The 19,399-nt window shown below is 42.6% G+C and overlaps 1 long non-coding RNA gene across 4 annotated transcripts in view; it reads right to left on the reverse strand.

The window, feature by feature from the left end:
* The window catches only part of LOC126100608 (uncharacterized), an 807,357-nt gene that overhangs the window by 539,987 nt on the left and 247,971 nt on the right, over positions 1 to 19,399 (reverse strand). For all 4 annotated transcript variants that reach the window (XR_007522189.1, XR_007522190.1, XR_007522187.1 and 1 more), the window contains one exon: positions 1,664 to 1,786. This is a non-coding gene — a long non-coding RNA (uncharacterized LOC126100608). The remainder of the gene's footprint in view (positions 1 to 1,663; positions 1,787 to 19,399) is intronic.

Here is a 19,399-nt window from a genome sequence, read left to right on the forward strand (position 1 = left end):
GCTGGCACGTCTGATTTCTTCTATGTATCAAAAAGTGTCAGTCAGGATTGTGTCCTATCCCCCGACAAAAGGTATCTCAGTTGGTGGTAGAACTATTAACAACCTCCGATTTGCTGATGACATCGTGCGTTTAGCCAGCAGCGAAGACGAACTTGTTGAGCTATCAACAAAAGAAAAGCATGTTTATGATATGGACTGGACCTCAATCTCGGCAAGTCCAAACTCATGACAACTGAACGAGAAGTACAGGTGCAACTAACAGGTCGATTAAAGGAACTGGAAATCGTGCATTCTTTCACCTATCATGGGTCACCCATCTGTGGCACGGGAAGCTGTGAAGATGAGTTAAGAAGACGGAGCACGCTAGGACGAGTGGATACGAAGAAGCTCACCAAGATCTGGCAGAACAGGGCAATAGCGAACACCGCAAAGGTACGGCTTGTTGGAACACTCGTGCTTTCCGTTGCGTGACATGGACCGTTAGAGACAGAGACAAACAGCGTATCGATGCATTTGAGCTTCAGTGCTGGCACAGAATGCTGCAACTCAGTATCTCAACCCGCCTTTCTTTTCGTGTCAACCAAAAAATTTTCCAGTTCTTTGGCCATAATGTGTGCAGAGTTGGAGAAAACACAGAGAAAACCATCATGGAAGGAAAAATCGAGGACAAGAGACCGAGAGGAAGAGCTGTGAACAACTGAACAGATCAAATGAAGAAGATCTTGGGCCTACCTCTTACGCAGATTCTAAGAGAATCTGGTGACCGTCTGTGATGGAGACGCTTAGTTCACGAAGTTACGACGCTCAGCAATGAGCACAACGACTTGTGATGATTTCTAAACATTCTGTCAATATTAATTCACCTGATTTGTTTGCGATTCAGCTATAGGTGTAAAACATTATCATTTGCTCTCTTACATTAACTGAATGACCTGTGTGTTTGAAAACATCGTTTGAATGAATTCTGATATTGCACAGCAGATTCTTTTGTCCATACGTGACACAGTTTTGTAAACAGTAGGTCTCCCATGGAACTATTATCCTATCGCGATCTTTATTTTTTATAGATGGTAGCAAAATGTATGGCAATGGATTTATCTGCTTACAAAATGAGTTACAGGGATTTCTCACACAGAGCTGAAAATACAATTTCAGAATTTTTGCGAGTATTTAGTATCTACGAATCAGCAATGTTGTACTGATTTTAGAAACATGACTTGCTTGTATTAAAAATAGAATTTACATCAAGTTAGTATGGAATCAAAGAGGATGTTGCAAGGTTTCGTGGTAGACTTTGCTCCCATAATCACAATCCATCAGACAGCTGATGCTAACTGTCACAGTGTTTTCTCAGAAGCTACAAACTGCTAGGGTAAAATTCTTTCCCACTGTCACCAAAACTATTGTCCGCCCCCGGTAGCTGAGTGGTCAGCGCGAAAGAATGTCAGTCCTAATGGCCCGGGTTCTATTCCCGGCTGGGTCGGAGATTTTCTCCGCTCAGGGACTGGGTATTGTGTTGTCCTAATCATCATCATTTCATCACCATCGACGCGCAAGTCAACGAAGTGGCGTCAAATTGAAATACTTGCACCCGGCAAACCGTCTACCCGAGGGCAGGCCCTAGTCACACGACATTTACATTTACCGTAACTATTGCCGGTACCTGAGCTGTGTGTGGAAGTGCGACGTGCCGCTCACCAGGCAGGCTTACAAGACAGGAGGCCCGCCAGCCGAAGCATCGTCTCGCTGACGTCATCGTCGTGGAGGGCTTCGAACGCCGCGTCCTCTGTGAACATGTGCGTCAAACACAAGTATAAATTCCCTGTAGCGCACTGTACGGCTGCTGATTTAATCTATGTACCCATTGATCCACAAGTGACAGGAAGTGTGAAAACTACGAGGTGCGTCAATAAAGTAATGATACTGATTTTCTTTGCAAGACCCACGCCCGGGTTCCCGGGTTCGATTCCCGGCGGGGTCAGGGATTTTCTCTGCCTCGTGATGACTGGGTGTTGTGTGTTGTCCTTAGGTTAGTTAGGTTTAAGTAGTTCTAAGTTCTACGATACTGATGACCATGGATGTTAAGTCCCATAGTGCTCAGAGCCATTTGACCCATTTTTCTTTGCAAGATATGGCAACCCTGCAGGCTTACGTAGGCACAATATCTTTGACCTTGGTCTATAAGCTGCTTCTAGTCCAAGAGGCACATCGATGCAATTGTTCAGTCGTGAGTTTTGCTGTAATAAGTTAACACGTGTTTGTGTCTCTCGTCATGGAAATGGAACCGCATAATATTGCGCAACGGTATGCCATTACTTTTTGCGTTAAATTGAGTGAAAACGCGATGAAACCTTACGGTAAGCTTCAGAAGGCTTTTGGAGAGGAGGTTATGTCAAGATCTTAAGTTTTTCGTTGGTACAAAATGTTGAGTGAAGGCAGAACGAATGTTGAAGATGAAGACCGCAGTGGACGACCATCAACCTCATGGACGGATGTCAACTTGGCCAGGGTGAGTGAACTCGTACGATCTGATCGAAGATTATCAGTGAAAATTATTGCAGAAGAACTGAACATCAATCGAGAAACGGTTCGTCTAAGATCTTGGTATGAGAAAGATCTGTGCAAAAATGGTCCCCAAAAATCTCACACCACAACTGCGAGAAACACGGAAAAATGTGGCAGCCGATCTGTTAGAGCAAACGGAAATCAATCCAGAATTGTTGAGCCGTGTTATCACTGCTGATGAATGTTGGTTTTTTCAGTACGAACCAGAGACAAAACGCCAAAGTTCGCAATGGTGCTCAAAATGGCTCGGAGCACTATGGGACTTATCATCTATGGTCATCAGTCCCCTAGAACTTAGAACTACTTAAACCTAACTAACCTACGGACATCACACAACACCCAGTCATCACGAGGCAGAGAAAATCCCTGACCCCGCCGGGAATCGAACCCGGGAACCCGGGCGCGGGAAAAATGGTGCTCAAAGCGATCACCCAGACCAAAAGAAGCTCACATGTCAAAGTCAAAAGTGAAATGCATGCTTGTGTGCTTCTTTGATTCAAAGGGAATTGTTCATAAAGAGTGGGTGCCTCCTGGACAAACAATTAACCAATATTACTACAAACATATTTTAGAAAGACTTCGTAAAAGATTTCTTCGTGTCCATGCCACCATTGCTGATAACTGGATTCTGCATCACGCTAATGCGCCATCCCATACTGATGTCAGTACAGCAATTTTTAACCTCAAAACAAATTTCAGTACTACCACAGCCACCTTATCCACCAGATATCGCTCCGTGCGAATTTTTTCTATTTCCAAGAGTCAAAACGGCGGTCAAGGGACACCATTTTCAAACAACACAAGATGTCCAGAAAGTTGTAACGAGGGTCTTGGAGGATATTACAGAAGATGAGTTCCAGAAACGTTACCATCAATGGCAGAAGCGCTGGAAAAAGTGTGTGCAATCAGAAGGGAACTACTTTGAAGGAGACAACACTAAACTTGATTAAAACGGAAAGCAACATTTTTTTCCACATCAGTCGCATTACGTTATTGTCGCACCTCGTAGATAATGGACTGATACTGCGAGTACCATGATGCGGTCTGAACTGGGAAGGAGTGCCTGTTCCCCTGCACGAATCCGCCCAGCGGACTTGTGTCGAGATCTGCTGTGCCGGCCAGTCTGTGGATGGTTTTTAGGCGGTTTTCCATCTGCCTCGGCGAATGCCGGCTGGTTCCCCTTATTCCACCTCAGCTACACTATGTCGTCGATTGCTGCGCAAACAAGTTCTCCACCACGCAAAAATAGGGGTTACACTCGTCTGGTGTGAGACGTTCCCTGGGGGATCCAGCGGGGGCCGAACCGCACAATAACCCTGGATTCGGTGTGGGGCGGCGGAGGGGTGAAGTGGACTGCGGTAGTCGTCGTGGGGTTGTGGACCACTGCGGCTGCGGCGGGGACGGAGCCTCTCCGTCGTTTCTAGGCCCCAGGTTAACATACGACAATACAATACCATGATGCGGAGTTCAGAGTACTTGAAGCAAAGACACGATTTTTTTCTTCTCATAATCGTACAAGCTGAGGCTAGTACAGACAATACATGTGGAACAATATCAGCGCCAAGCTGCTGACATTTGCCGTTGAAACAGATTTCTTGGCTACTAAAAATAGAAAAAAATGCGAACTAGATGCTAAACATTTTGTAGACAGACTTCACCTAAAAACAAGCCTAAATAAAACAAATGTGATTTAGACTGCTGCTCAGTGGCTGCCAATTACCAAGTGCTAATGTGCTATGGCACACTACAAATATGCCACTAAAGTTTTGCCATGTCTTTTCGAATGTGAGCCATTACTCTTCAAATGCGAGCAAAAAATCGTCCTAGATCCACCCTATTTCTCTGCGGATGCATTTTGGTATGGAAATAAAACAGACGAAAACGTGTTTTGGAGCACTCTCTCCGCGATAACCAGAAACCATTGTGAAGTGCTGAAATGATGGACAGCAACGCTACAATCGACTCACAGAAGGAGCGCAGCTGTCTGTTTTCGACTCCACATGTTTTGATATGATGTCACCCCTTCCGGCACTATGACTATAAAATTTAAATACATTTAAACAGCTCAATCTATTTACATAGAATTAATCTATTCAATTTAGTTATGATTACTTTCCTTGTAAATCAAAAGCACACTAGTAAAACATTGCACGAGCCATGACTGCTGCTGTTGTACAAATTGCAGGATAATCGAAATGTCACGCACATGAGCTGCAGGTAGCAAAATAAACTCTGCAGTAACGTCGCGCTACACAACGCCGTTCACTGCAGTTTCAGAGGCAATAGGGTATGATACGGCACACAACTTTCCAATTCTCTGACAGTGCAAGATGTTTTCACGAAAGATCTATGTATTTTCTGACGACCACATTCGTGTGCTGGAAGCGTTCACATATCCTCTAAGTGAAAAGAAACCACGCGTTATAACTGAAGAAAATATGACCATCGCTTTCTGAGCACTACGATACAAAGTCTGGGATCGGAGATAGTCTTCACAAACTTACTGACTACGGACGCAACGTCACTGTCCTCACCTCAGCCGGTTTAGGATTCCTCAATATGGCCGGTCTCCTGTTCACTTCATGTCTGCAACTGATCCACTTTACCGGGAACGGGCGACCGATCTCGTTACTGTCGAACAGTTCGGCACTGCGGTATTGGGGTACTCCCGACGAAATGAGTCTACAACGGGTGCATACGAACAACTGCCGACGTAGCGTACTGGTAAACCATGAAAAGTCATTGCTTTTGGAAAAACGTCACGTTTACCAAAGAATGAATTACTCAACATCACAGGTGTCCTGTGACGTATATCCGTTACATTGGCGTCTTCGTTTGTTCTTGATAACACCTGTAGTGCTATCTTGCGGTGGCTGATCGAACGAAGTCGATGCAACTCCTATTTACAGACACATTTATTGGCATGTGCGTTACTTTTCAATCGCACTGTACGATGGAGTGAGGTGACGTTGAACTCAGCACACTTGAGTCACATTTGTGAGGAAGGCGGTTCAAACCCCAGGTCGGTCATCCAAATTTAGGTTTTTCCGTGGTTTCCCATAATCACTTGAGGTAAATTACCCCGGGATGATTCCTTGATTAAGATCATTGCCGTTTCCCACTCCGAATCTGCGCTCCACTTCCGCCTACCTCGTCGCCGATGTGACGCTAAATCCTAATCTTTTTTTTATGTGAACTATAGGGGCATAGCTGAAAAGATAACTTGTAAATAAGCACACCACGAAAAAAATCTGCTTCCTGCACGAACACTGATAAGAGACGTGAATTCGGCTGACATGAGCTGCCTGCTGTTAACATCGACAGTTTGCTGATTAGATATAACAGAAACCGCATATGAGCTATTATAGAAGTTTTCATCCTTAATGTGAGCAACGTGTTATGAAATAATATACCCTTCTCGTCTAGTATTATCTGTATTTTTGTCGACTTTTCAATAGGAACCTCCATTTCTCGAATATCCGTATCGCTCGTGAGATTTTATCTGGCCTGTCAACACATCGTCACGGCTTTTCATGACACCTTCTCTTGATAACTGTAACTGTAATTGCTCTGCAGCTCTCAAGAAACTCAAAAACATGATTTAATATAAGATCGACACCTGCTGTTTAGGATTTATTATTAAAATTTGATTATGCCGGATCGATAGAGGGCAGCATGTTGATTTCAACGGCTTACACATCTTGTTCAAGAGAAACACTCACCGACTACTCGAGCCACGAGTATCAACAGAATAACTATGAGTATACCACTGAAGACGGGCATCTAGCGCGTTGTTGTTGTTGTTGTGGTCTTCGGTCCTGAGACTGGTTTGATGCAGCTCTCCATGCTACTCTATCCTGTGCAAGTTTCTCCATTCTTCATCTCCCAGTAACTACTGCAACCTACATCTTTCTGAATCTGCTTAGTGCATTCATCTCTTGGTCTCCCTCTACGATTTTTACCCTCCACGCTGCCCTCCAATACTAAATTGGTGATCCCTTGATGCCTCAGAACATGTCCTACCAACCGATCCCTTCTTCTAGTCAAGTTGTGCCACAAACTCCTCTTCTCCCCAATCCTATTCAGTACCTCCGCATTAGATATGTGATCTACCCATCTAATCTTCAGCATTCTTCTCTAACACCACATTTCAAAAGCTTCTATTCTCTTCTTGTCCAAACTATTTAGGGTCCATGTTTCACTTCCATACATGGCTACACTCCATACAAATACTTTCAGAAACGACTTCCTGACACTTAAATCTATACTCGATGTTAACAAATTTCTCTTCTTCAGAAACGCTTTCCTTGCCATTGCCAGTCTTCATTTTATATCCTCTCTACGTCGACCATCATCAGTTATTTTGCTCCCCAAATAGCAAAACTCATTTACTACTTTAAGCGTCTCACTTCCTAATCTAATTCCCACAGCATCACCCGACTTAATTCGACTACAGTCCATTATCCTCGTTTTGCTTTTGTTGATGTTCATCTTGTATCCTCCTTTCAAGACACTACCCATTCCGTTCAACTGCTCTTCCAAGTCCTTTGCTGTCTCTGACAGAATTACAATGTTATCGGCGAACCTCAAAGTTTTTATTTCTTCTCCATGGATTTTAATACCTACTCCGAACTTTTCTTTTGCTTCCTTTACTGCTTGCTCAATATACAGATTGAATAGCATCGGGGAGAGGCTACAACCATGTCTCACTCCCTTCCCAACCACTGCTTCCCTTTCGTGTCCCTCGACTCTTATAACTGCCATCCGGTTTCGATATAAATTGTAAATAGCCTTTCGCTCCCTGTATTTAACCCATACGACCTTCAGAATTTGAAATAGAGTATTCTAGACAACATTGTCAAAAGATTTCTCTAAGTCTACAAATGCTAGAAATGTAGGTTTGCCTTTCCTTAATCATTCTTCTAAGATAAGTCGTAGTCAGTATTGCCCACGTGTTCCAATATTTCTACAGAATCCAAACTCATATTCCCCGAGGTCGGCTTCTACTAGTTTTTCCATTCGTCTGTAAAGAATTCGCGTTAGTATTTTGCAGCCGTGACTTATTAAACTGATAGTTCGGTAATTTTCGCATCTGTCAACACCTGCTTTCTTTGGGATTGGAATTATTATATTCTTCTTGAAGTCTGAGGGTATTTCGCCTGTCTCATATATCTTGCTCACCAGATGGTAGAGTTTTGTCAGGACTGGCTCTCCCAAGGCCGTCAGTAGTTCTAATGGAATGTTGTCTACTCCCGGGGCCTTGTTTCGCCTCAGGTCTTTCAGTGCTCTGTCAACTCTTCACGCAGTATCATATCTCCCCTTTCATCTTCATCTACAACCTCTTCCATTTCTACAAGTACATCGCCCTTGTATAGACCCTCTATGTACTCCTTCCACCTTTCTGCTTTCCCTTCTTTGCTTAGAACTGGGTTTCCATCTGAGCTCTTGATATTCATACAAGTGGTTCTCTTTTCTCCAAAGGTCTCTTTAATTTTCCTGTAGGCAGTATCTATGTTACCCCTGGAGAGATAAGCGTCTACATCCTTACATTTGTCCTCTAGCCATCCCCGCTTAGCCATTTTGCACTTCCTGTCGATCTCATTTTTGAGACGTTTGTATTCCTTTATGCCTGCTTAATTCACTTCATTTTTGTATTTTCTCCGTTCATCAATTAAGTTCAATATTTCGTCTGTTACCCAAGGATTTCTAGTAGCCCTCGTCTTTTTACCTACTTTATCCTCTATGCCTTCACTATTTCATCCGTCAAAGCTACCCATTCTTCTTCTACTGTATTTCTTTCCCCCATTTGTGTGAGTTGTTTCCTCATGCTCTCCCTGAAACTCTGTACAACTAGCGCGATACTGGTCCGAAATACACTGAGTTAACAGAGGTCATGGGATACTTCCCAATACCATGTCGTACTTTGTCCGGCGTAGTGCAGCAACTCCAATATCCGTATCGTTCACGAGATTTTATCTGCCCTGTCAAGAAGCAACTCGATCTGGCATGGACTCAAGTCCATGGAAGTCGTTGGAAGTCCCCTGCAGAAATGTTGAGCCATGCTGCCTCTACAGCCGTTCAAAATTGCGAAAGTGTTGCCGCTGTAGGATTTTATGCACGAACTGATATCTTGATTAAGTCCCATAAATGTTCGATGGGATTCATGTCGGCCGATCTGGGTCGCCAAATCATTCGCTCGAATTGTCCTGAACCTTCTTCAAACCAATTGCGATCGATTGTGGCACGGTGACATGGCGCATTGTCATCCATAAAACTTCCATCGTTGTTTGGGAGCACGAAGTCCATGATTGGCTCCAAAAGGTTTCCAGGTAGCCGAAAATAACCATTTCCAGTCAATCATCGGTTCAGTCGGACCAGAGGACGCAGTCCATTCCCCGTAAACACAGTTCAAACAATTATGGAGCCACCACCAGCTTGCACAGTGTCTTGTCAACAGCTTAGGTCCTGGCTGCGTGGGATCTGCGCCACGCTCTGATCATACAATCAGCTCTTACCAAGTGATTCAGGATTCTTCTAACCAGGCCACGGTTTTCCAGTCGTCTAGGGTCGAACCTATAGGGTCACGAGCCTAGGAGAGGCGCTGCAAGTGATGTCGTGCTGTTAGCAAAGGCATTGGCATCGGTCGTCTGCTGCCATATCCCACTGACGCCAGATTTCTCTGCACTGTCCTAACGGATACATTCTACATCTACATCTACATTTATACTCCGCAGGCTACCCAACGGTGTGTGGCGGACGGCACTTTGCGTGCCACTGTCATTACCTCCCTTTCCTGTTCCAGTCGCGTATGGCTCGCGGGAAGAACGACTGCCGGAAAGCCTCCGTGCGCGCTCGAATCTCTCTAATTTTACGTTCGTGAGGTATAAGTAGGGGGAAGCAATATATTCCATACCTCATCCAGAAACGCACCCTCTCGAAACCTGGACAGCAAGCTACACCGCGATGCAGAGCGCCTCTCTTGCAGAGTCTGCCACTTGAGTTTGTTAAATATCTCCGTAACGCCATCACGCTTACCAAATAACCCTGTGACGAAACGCGCCGCTCTTCATTGGATCTTCTCTATTTCCTCCCTCAACCCGACCTGGTACGGATCCCACACTGATGAGCAATACTCAAGTATAGGTCGAAAGAGTGTTTTGTAAGCCACCTCCTTTGTTGATGGACTAAATTTTCTAAGAACTCTCCAAATGAATCTCAACCTGGTACCCGCCTTACCAACAATTAATTTTATATGATCATTCTACTTCAAATCGTTCCGCACGCACGCTCCCAGACCTGGTACGGATCCCACACTGATGAGCAATACTCAAGTATAGGTCGAACGAGTGTTTTGTAAGCCACCTCCTTTGTTGATGGACTACATTTTCTAAGGACTCTGCAAATGAATCTCAAACTGGTACCCGCTTTACCAACAATTAATTTTATATGATCATTCCACTTCAAATCGTTCCGCATGCACACTCTCAGATATTTTACAGAAGTAACTGCTATCATGTAATCATACAATAAAGGATCCTTCTTTCTATGTATTACATTAGACATTACATTTGTCTATGTTAAGGGTCAGTTGCCACTACCTGCACCAATTGCCTATCCGCTGCAGATCTTCCTGCATTTCGCTGCAATTTTCTAATGCTGCAACTTCTCTGTATACTACAGCTTCATCCGGGAAAAGCCGCATGGAACTTCCGACAGTATCTACCAGGTCATTTATATATATTGTGAAAATCAATGGTCCCATAACACTCCCCTGTAGCACGCCAGAGGTTACTTTAACGTCTGTAGACGTCTCTCCATTGAGAACAACATGCTGTGTTCTGTTTGCTAAAAACTCTTCAATCCAGCCACACAGCTTGTCTGATATTCCATAGGCTCTTACTTTGTTTATCAGGCGACAGTGCGGAACTGTATCGAACGCCTTCCGGAAGTCAAGGAAAATGGCACCTACCTGGGAGCCTGTATCTAATATTTTCTGGGTCTCATAAACAAATAAAGCGAGTTGGGTCTCACACGATCGCTGTTTCCGGAATCCATGTTGATTCCTACAGAGTAGATTCTGGGTTTCCAGAAATGACATGATACGCGAGCAAAACACATGTTCTAAAATTCTACAACAGATCGACGTCAGAGATATAGGTCTACAGTTTTGCACATCTGCTCGACGACCCTTCTTGAAGACTGGGACTACCTGTGCTCTTTTCCAATCATTTGGAACCTTCCGTTCCTCTAGAGACTTTGCGGTACACGCCTGTTAGAAGGGGGGCAAGTTCTTTCGCGTACTCTGTGTAGAATCGAACTGGTATCCCGTCAGGTCCAGTGGACGTCCCACGCTTATTTCTGCGGTTGTTCCACGTCGTGTTGCTTGTCTGTTAGCACTGACAGCTCTACGGAAACGCCGCTGCTCTCGGTCGTTAAGTGAAAGTCGTCGGCCACTTCGTTGTCCCTGGAGAGAGGTGAAATTTGGGATTTTCGGCGCACTCTTGACACTGCGGATCTCGGAATATTGAATTCCCTTACGATTTCCGAAACGGAGCGGCTCATGCGTGTAGCTCCAACTACCGTTCCGCGTTCACAGTCGGTTAATTCGCGTCGTAAGGCCATAATCGCGTCGGAAATCCTTTCACATGGATCACCTGAATACAGTGCACTGCCCTTTTTATCTTGTGCACGCGATACTATCGCCATTTGTATATGTACATGTCACTACCCGGTGACTTTTGTCACCTCAGTGTGAATACTACAGGGTGATTCAAAAAGAATACCACAACTTTAGGAATTTAAAACTCTGCAACGACAAAAGGCAGAGCTAAGCACTATCTGTCGGCGAATTAAGGGAGCTATAAAGTTTCATTTAGTTGTACATTTGTTCGCTTGAGGCGCTGTTGACTAGGCGTCAGCGTCAGTTGATGCTAAGATGGCGACCGCTCAACAGAAAGCTTTTTGTGTTATTGAGTACGGCAGAAGTGAATCGACGACAGTTGTTCAGCGTGCATTTCGAACGAATTATGGTGTTAAACCTCCTGATAGGTGGTGTATTAAACGTTGGTATAAACAGTTTACAGAGAATGGGTGTTTGTGCAAAGGGAAAAGTTCTGGACGGCCGAGAACGAGTGATGAAAATGTAGCACGCATCCAGCAAGCATTTGTTCGCAGCCCAGGAAAATCGACTCGCAGAGCTAGCAGAGAGCTGCAAATTCCACAATCAACTGTATGGAGAGTCCTACGAAAAAGGTTAGTTATGAAACATGAACATCAACTACCCGAGGCGATGGATCGGCCGCCAGGCAGCCCGTGACAGAGCACTTCATCACTGGCCTCCAAGAAGCCCTGATCTTACCCCCTGCGATTTTTTCTTATGGGGGTATGTTAAGGATATGGTGTTTCGGCCACCTCTCCCAGCCACCATTGATGATTTGAAACGAGAAATAACAGCAGCTATCCAAACTGTTGCGCCTGATATGCTACAGAGAGTGTGGAACGAGTTGGAGTATCGGGTTGATATTGCTCGAGTGTCTGGAGGGGTCCATATTGAACATCTCTGAACTTGTTTTTGAGTGAACAAAAAACCTTTTTAAATACTCTTTGTAATGATGTATAACAGAAGGTTATATTATGTTTCTTTCATTAAATACACATTTTTAAAGTTGTGGTATTCTTTTTGAATCACCCTGTATTTTTTAAATGTAGCAAATCGGCAGCCTAGTTTGCTGTCACCTTTGTGCTCCTTTCCTCTGCTGGTTCCTGCGCTTCTGACACACCGCCGTCAACAGACTGAGCTATAAGGAAACAATCAGGAACCTCCCAGATACTAATCGACCTGATAAACGCAGTGATTGCAGTCCACATGAAATCACGTTTTGCCAGAAATGACTAATAGCTTGTGTTTCAAGGTCCACTGAAATGGAACATGCCAGCCTTCTCTCGCAACGCACTAAAAAAATGAACCGCAGAACGGTAAGGCTTACGGGATTTTTAAACCAGCCATTCCCGCTGCATTACGATGAATCGCTTTCGAAATTACTTCTCAAACTCATCACCGAAGATATTCCGTGGAGTATATTTATTTCTTGTAATGTAACACTGTCTTTCTCACGCCATCGCTAGGTTCATTTAAAAATTAATCTAGTGGAACGAATGAGCAGTATTGTAATTACAAAAAATGAAAGCAGTCACAAGCTCTGCAATTTTGTTATCACGCTGGGAAAGAAATTTTTCGTACGCGTCGACCTGTGTAGCTCGTGAGGGACAGATTACTCAAGACGAGCTGGAAACTATAACCTTCTTCATCTTAATTAACTAAACTAAATGAAGAAAAACTTCAATTATCAGTTGTTTGCTAAATGTGACAGGTAGCTCTTTCGTAATGGAAGGCAAACACGAAGACTACAGTACGCTAGACTGCATATAACTTTATTACACAGTTTTTATCATTCTGAGAAGCATATAACCTACTTTTTTAAGCAGCGCTATGCGTGATCCGCCTCTGTGTGTTTAGTGCTACCTGTAAGCGTAATTCTGAAAAATAGATGCAGATATCGTGGATAATTTTTAACCACGATACGCAACTTAATTAGACACCTACGCAGTGTGAAATAAGGGTACATTGTTAATGAGCCAAATAATTATCGAAGTGGCTGCCAAGAATGAGTTGCAGCTTTGAGCGTTCACACGGAATTTTTTTGTATGTACTGTCGGAATAAACCATTATTATAGTAGACTGTGAGTACTTGCTAAGCCTATAATGTAACAAAGAAACGGAAAAACCACAGAGAATCTTTGCATCTTGATTGGTGATTGAGAAATAAACTAATCAATGTACTGAAGTCTCCGTTCACTCCAATGTAGTGAAGTTCGGTAATATAAGTATTATTAAAATTAGTGTCCGTGGATGATTTATCGATATCGGTGTGGTTCAGTAAGGTATCATCAGTGCATCATTCAGCATTCCTTATGCTCCGAATGTTTTCGTGACAATGATACGAACTTTGAGGGATGATGCAGAAAGCAAACACATGACTTTGAGGTTTGTAAACGATTCAGTCGAAAATTACGAAGTCAGACGTATTGTGTGATAACTGTTCCAATATCCGTGGGGAATATCCTCGCTACTGCTTTGAAGAATCGTCAATACAGACTCGATAAATTTGTGGACCGGAATAATGAATTATATGCTTGGCGACGATAAACTGCGTAGTTTTAACTTTGCAAATCCCGAACGAAAACTACCCTGATTTATAATATAACTGCCGATTTTTATCGCCAAGCAACTTCTCTGCTCGTTGGTAGTCATGATCACAGATATATCGTTCACATTGAATGAGGTATCTCTTTTCGCCGGTCGTTTGATTTCAGTAACCAACTTGTAAGGGGTTCATTACTATTCGCTAGAGCACTTGAGCAGATGTAATTTCGACGGATTGCTTACGCGCCGCCTGCGATATGGAATATCTATACTACAATAGAATCGCAGTCAGAGCAGTGTTGGCAGTAAGTCGAGTTTAGTAGCTCGCAGAGAGCTGTGTTTTCCATTCGACTGTTTGAAATTTTCATTAATTTGTTTATTCGATTCATTAAGTTGTAGCAAAATTCCCATAATTTGATGAACGTCAAATTTAGCGGCTCTGTTTCCTGTGCTGTGGGATAGTGTATCTGCATCTGATACGTGTTCTAAAGCATTTGATCATTGTCTGATTTATGAAATGGTTTGCTGATTGGTTGTGCACTGTTGGTCACTACATCGGAATTAAATAAATCTGACATATTTTTAGTAAATTGTTCATCTTCATTACTAATATTTATCTGCTCACTGTGTAAATTTTGCACATCAGATGTGTCAAATTGGGCAGCGCTCGTTGTGGTGGAACGCGCCGCGTCATCAATTGTTAAATTTACAGTGGACATAATTAAATTTGTTTGCTCATCATTTAAGTTTGAACTGTTACTGGTGGTTGGCACACACTGCTTGTCTAAAGTTGCGAGATTAGAATTGTGACACTGAGAATCTCTGTATTGTCAGTCAAACTGTTCAGGTCGGTGTTTTCATACATTACGCTTCGCGATGTTCTGTTTGCAATTTTTCGCGGCATTTTTCATAAATTAAAGATGGACACAAAATCAAACCAAGACAAAGCGGATACAAAGTGGAATAAATACAATGACAACAAAGAGCAATAATTGCCGATGATCCTGTGAAAAAGGAGTGACAATTTAGTAAATGCGTTGCGCCAAATGCAAACTACATTTAACACTAGATAAATAAGAGCAGATATATAGCTGACTACTTCTCACAAAATTCTCAAAATACTATCCTGGCAGGATGTCGACAAGTGTAACCTCCAAACAGAAAAATAATTATAATATTCACGTTTAGTGTAACCTCCGAACAGAAAAAATCTCGTTTAAGTTCCCAATAGAAAAATTTCTTTCCAATAATAAAATTTCAAGTTTTAATGTGACCTTCCATTAAAGACTGACTGCATATCGAAATTAATAAGTTTAGACGTCAGCAGCGCTGCGTCATGGCCCTGTGAAACCATCCTGAATAAACTGAAAAATTCTTACCTCACAATGATGTCGCCGGATAACGCTATCTTTATATCTGCTCCTATAAGAAAATTTTGGCACATCCAAGTGCAATGTTGGCCACTAGATTTTCATTTGTAGGAAAACAACTGATTTTCTTTTGCTTGATCTACATGAGTATGCACAGGAAAAATTCGTAAAATCTTTAAACTCAGATAAATGACTCGCAAAACTTTTCTTCAGAACAAAAGTTATTATTGAAACACTTCTGCAACGAATTACATGTGACTTTAACGTTACAATTGTGGTTAAATCAGTTGGGGCAGTTAACATATGCGCGCGGCAACTAAGAACATTTTTTTTATTTTTTATTTATATATATATATTTTTTTTTTTTTTACTACATCGCTCAGGCACTGCCATCGTTCTGCACGACTGGCCCAACACAAGTCAACTGCTGGACTGCCCTGTCCGAATTCCAGAACTCAAGTGCTCTGTGAGAGTTACAAAACACGACAGCTCTCTGCGAGCTACTAAACTCGACGTACTGCCAACACTGCTCTGACCTGCGAGTCTATTGTAGCATAGATATTCCATATCGCAGTCAGCGCGTGAGGAATCCATCGAAATTACATCTGCTCAAGTGCGCTAGCGAATAGTAATGAACCCCTAATGAACCCCTTAAAGACTTGAACGAAACTGCAATAATCTTTAACTTGTGCCTTGAATCACACATATCGCCGTGCGATGTCGTTTCATTTTCTGCTGCTCTTTCGTGGTTATTTTATTGAGTGTACTGAATATGTGTGGCTGGGAGGAAAACCTTGCATTTTTCTCACTACGAAGGACACCACGGAGTAGTCGCAGTTCCTGTTTGTCGGCATGAGGTGTCAGTGATTCTCATTAGGAGGGGCAGCTATCGCAAAATTAGGATTCCAGCCCGCTCCGTGCTTTTGTATTGGTACACCTGGCGCCTGCCCTCACTCATGGCCAAGGATGCTATTCCCAAAGACTAACTGAGAATCACAGTACGTAGCCAGTGTCTTGCCTTCATAGAGTCTGGTAGACTCCACTTTGAAGAACTCTTGTGGAATGTAGCAGCTTTCTCAAGGTGTGCATAAAGACATCACAATACTTGTGTACCTGGGAACTTCAAATTTCCTGCAATCGCTTATGACTTTCGACTGAGTCATTTCCCGACCTAGTTTCCCCATTTCGGATTCATACATTCGCCCTCCTCCAGCATCTCTCTAAGCTTGCGTCTCCAAAAGGCAAATATTTTGTGGACTGCAGACATTAGGTTTTTTATTCATTACTTGTGTCATATTCTGCAACGAGATGTAAGAGAAAAAGACAATCATCATCAAAACAATACTGATTTCGAATGGCTGCACTGGATTTAAAGGTATATGTCCCTTAGGAAGTGGGTGGTGCAATAAAGTAAAATAGAATAACTAGCAACAAAATAAGCCCAAAAAGGGCGAACTGTTGTAAAATGTACAGACAGAAAACATGCAACTCTCATTTTGCACCGCCCGTGTATCCATTTGTGAACTGTTCCTGGGAAAAACGGCTGTCCTTACTCAGTATACGCTCTAATTTATTAGCTTCCTCTGCGTGGCAAAATCCCGTCACTTATGTGGGAAGGAGTATCTTATCTGACTTTTCTTGCAACGTACGCTCTCGGCATTTCAACGGCACTCCTCTGCGTGACGCACATTGCCTATCTTGTTGCGTCTGCCCCAGTAGTTTGTTGAGAATCTCTGTTACTCTCTCAAGTTTACTGTTAACTGCTACACATGAATAAACGACAAATTTATCAAGTTTTTCATATTCGTGGAAACAGTTTGAGTAACTATATTTACCAGCTCACCACCTACATCATATTCCCTGTCCCTATCAAGACTGTTCCCTGCTCCAGCCACTATCACTACCTGATCCTCCTTCATAAAATTCCTACACAGATCCCCTATGCTATCAGTGACCTGAGCCAACCCTGCACTAGGCTTCACAATGCTGGTGACCTGGTACTCACTCCCCAACACTTCCTTCAACTGGTGACCCACATCTCTACCGTGCAAACTACCTAGCAGCAGAACCTTCTTCTTTCTGATAGACTCTGCAACTGACCTAGGCCTCCCAACTGCTGAGGACTGCTGCATGTTCCCTACATCTACAGCTGCAAGAGTCCCCTCTCCACTCAACTCCGACAGTTGGTCAAATCTATTGCAGACACGCAAAGTATAACTGTCTGAATACCTCCTCCTCCTAGCTGCCTTCTTGCCAGCTGCCAGTTCCCATTACCCACCACCCTTCACCCTCCTCAACCTATCTAGTTCCTCCTTTGCGCGTTATAACTGCACCTGAAGGGCACAGATTTTACGCTCCTGCTTCTCTATCAACTTATTTCTACTACATATTCTGCATTCCCAGGTGAGAATCTCGCCAGAATGCCCACTGGCATCCTCACAGCATCCCCCCCCTCCCGATGAAAATGCTTTGAACAAATCCCACAAACCTACGACAGAGCCCACTCTTCACACTCATGGTAAAATTTTACAGTTACTGAGAAAAACTATACGTCTACGTTACCTAATATCAGTTACACCAGTAGAACTATTTATAGAAATAACAGTAGCGGTCTCGAAATTCTCTGTCTACTAGGAAAGCCACCACATGTATTAAAACTACTACACCACAGCTAATACGAATACCAAGAAAACTTCACAAAATTATTAGCTAAAACCAAAAACAAGCGGCCACTGGAACACTCAACGAAGTCAAAACACTGAATGAAAATTTTACTAAAATACTTCACTAGAAACAATAAGAGACCTCAGCTGAAAAATAAAGCACGGGAGTTACTAAACGATTTCAACGCACATAAAACTCTAAAAAAGAACGTTTCCAAAAGTTTACTAAATCGTTATTTCGCCACAAACTGCACGAAGCACCGCTGAAAACTATTAAATTCAATAACTTTATAACAATGCACAAATAACTTTGTCAGTACTTAGCTTTATTGGTGATATTAATACGAACCTACTACGAAAACTGTTAAGTCCAACATTTATATCACATCGAAAACGTGTTTGCCTCTTCGATGAATCAAGAGACAATGTCAGTGCGGAGCAGGTCCTTATTAACTTAGTGACTTGACGGTTCTCTTGTGATACGCCGCCTGTTGCTAGTATTTGCGTAGGCCGGGGGCACTGCGCAGTGAATCCCAAACAACACCCACACAATGGCTTGCGCCACTCTTTTTGAAACAATACAAGGTCGCCGCTCCAACTCCACCGAGAAACCCCTGTCGACAGTTTTTTTTTTTCTGACTACAGTTTTGCTGCTCTCGCAGTCTGCTGCTAACACAGTTTAGAGTATCCTTAACGGTAAAAACTGAGAGACTTGAGCAGCTATTTCTTGCACAGTTGATATGGTGGAGATGGAAAATGATTGAATTTTACCCTCTTTCGTTGGCTTAAAGGCTTAATCTATGTACGTTATGTGAAGTATTCCCGACGTAACCGAAAACTAAATGTGCTATTTGGGAAGGCTGCTAAATCTACCTTAGGAGACAAAGACTATTTATATTTATACCGCCATTGTTGTTATTTTCTTCGAAAGCATTAACTCTTTCATATCGAGCAAATGTGGTTTTGAGAGAACAATTGGAGTCATTATTTGTGTCACTAACTATATACTTATTACGTTATAGTTTATAGATTCTTAAGTACTGTAAAATTAGCGTGCTTTAAGATTATAGTGTTCGAGGTGTGATCTAAGACAATAATTCGTACCAAAAGAATAGTAATATTTATTCCTTTCCTTCAGGTGGAGTACTTTCATACTTCTTCACTTAATTCCAAAAGCTGCGCTTATGTCACGTTCTTAATTAACTACTAATTAATTAAAATTTAGTTTTCATTATCACTGATTGTCTAGCGAGTCACAAAATTAACCACTGCGTGAATTGATTCTCAACGTGGAGACGGCAAGTCTAAATAAATCGAACAATAATCAAAATACAGACAGCTGAAGGACTAGTACTGTCAATAATACATAATGTTTTACTTTCTTGGCATGAAAATAGAGCCACCACAGCAAAATTAAAATTAAATTCCCAAAATTAGGAAACTGTATATATCATACGAAAATAATATTAAATAATTATACAACGTCCGTCTAAAACAGTTCCAAAATGATTTTATTTTTGACGTATAAACGGCATGAGTGCAGTAGATACGGTGGCAGCTTGAACTAAAAGCTGTAAACAACAGATATCCATTCGATC

Source organism: Schistocerca cancellata, chromosome 9 (genome assembly GCF_023864275.1).
Source record: "Schistocerca cancellata isolate TAMUIC-IGC-003103 chromosome 9, iqSchCanc2.1, whole genome shotgun sequence".
Taxonomy (NCBI): Eukaryota; Metazoa; Arthropoda; class Insecta; order Orthoptera; family Acrididae; genus Schistocerca; species Schistocerca cancellata.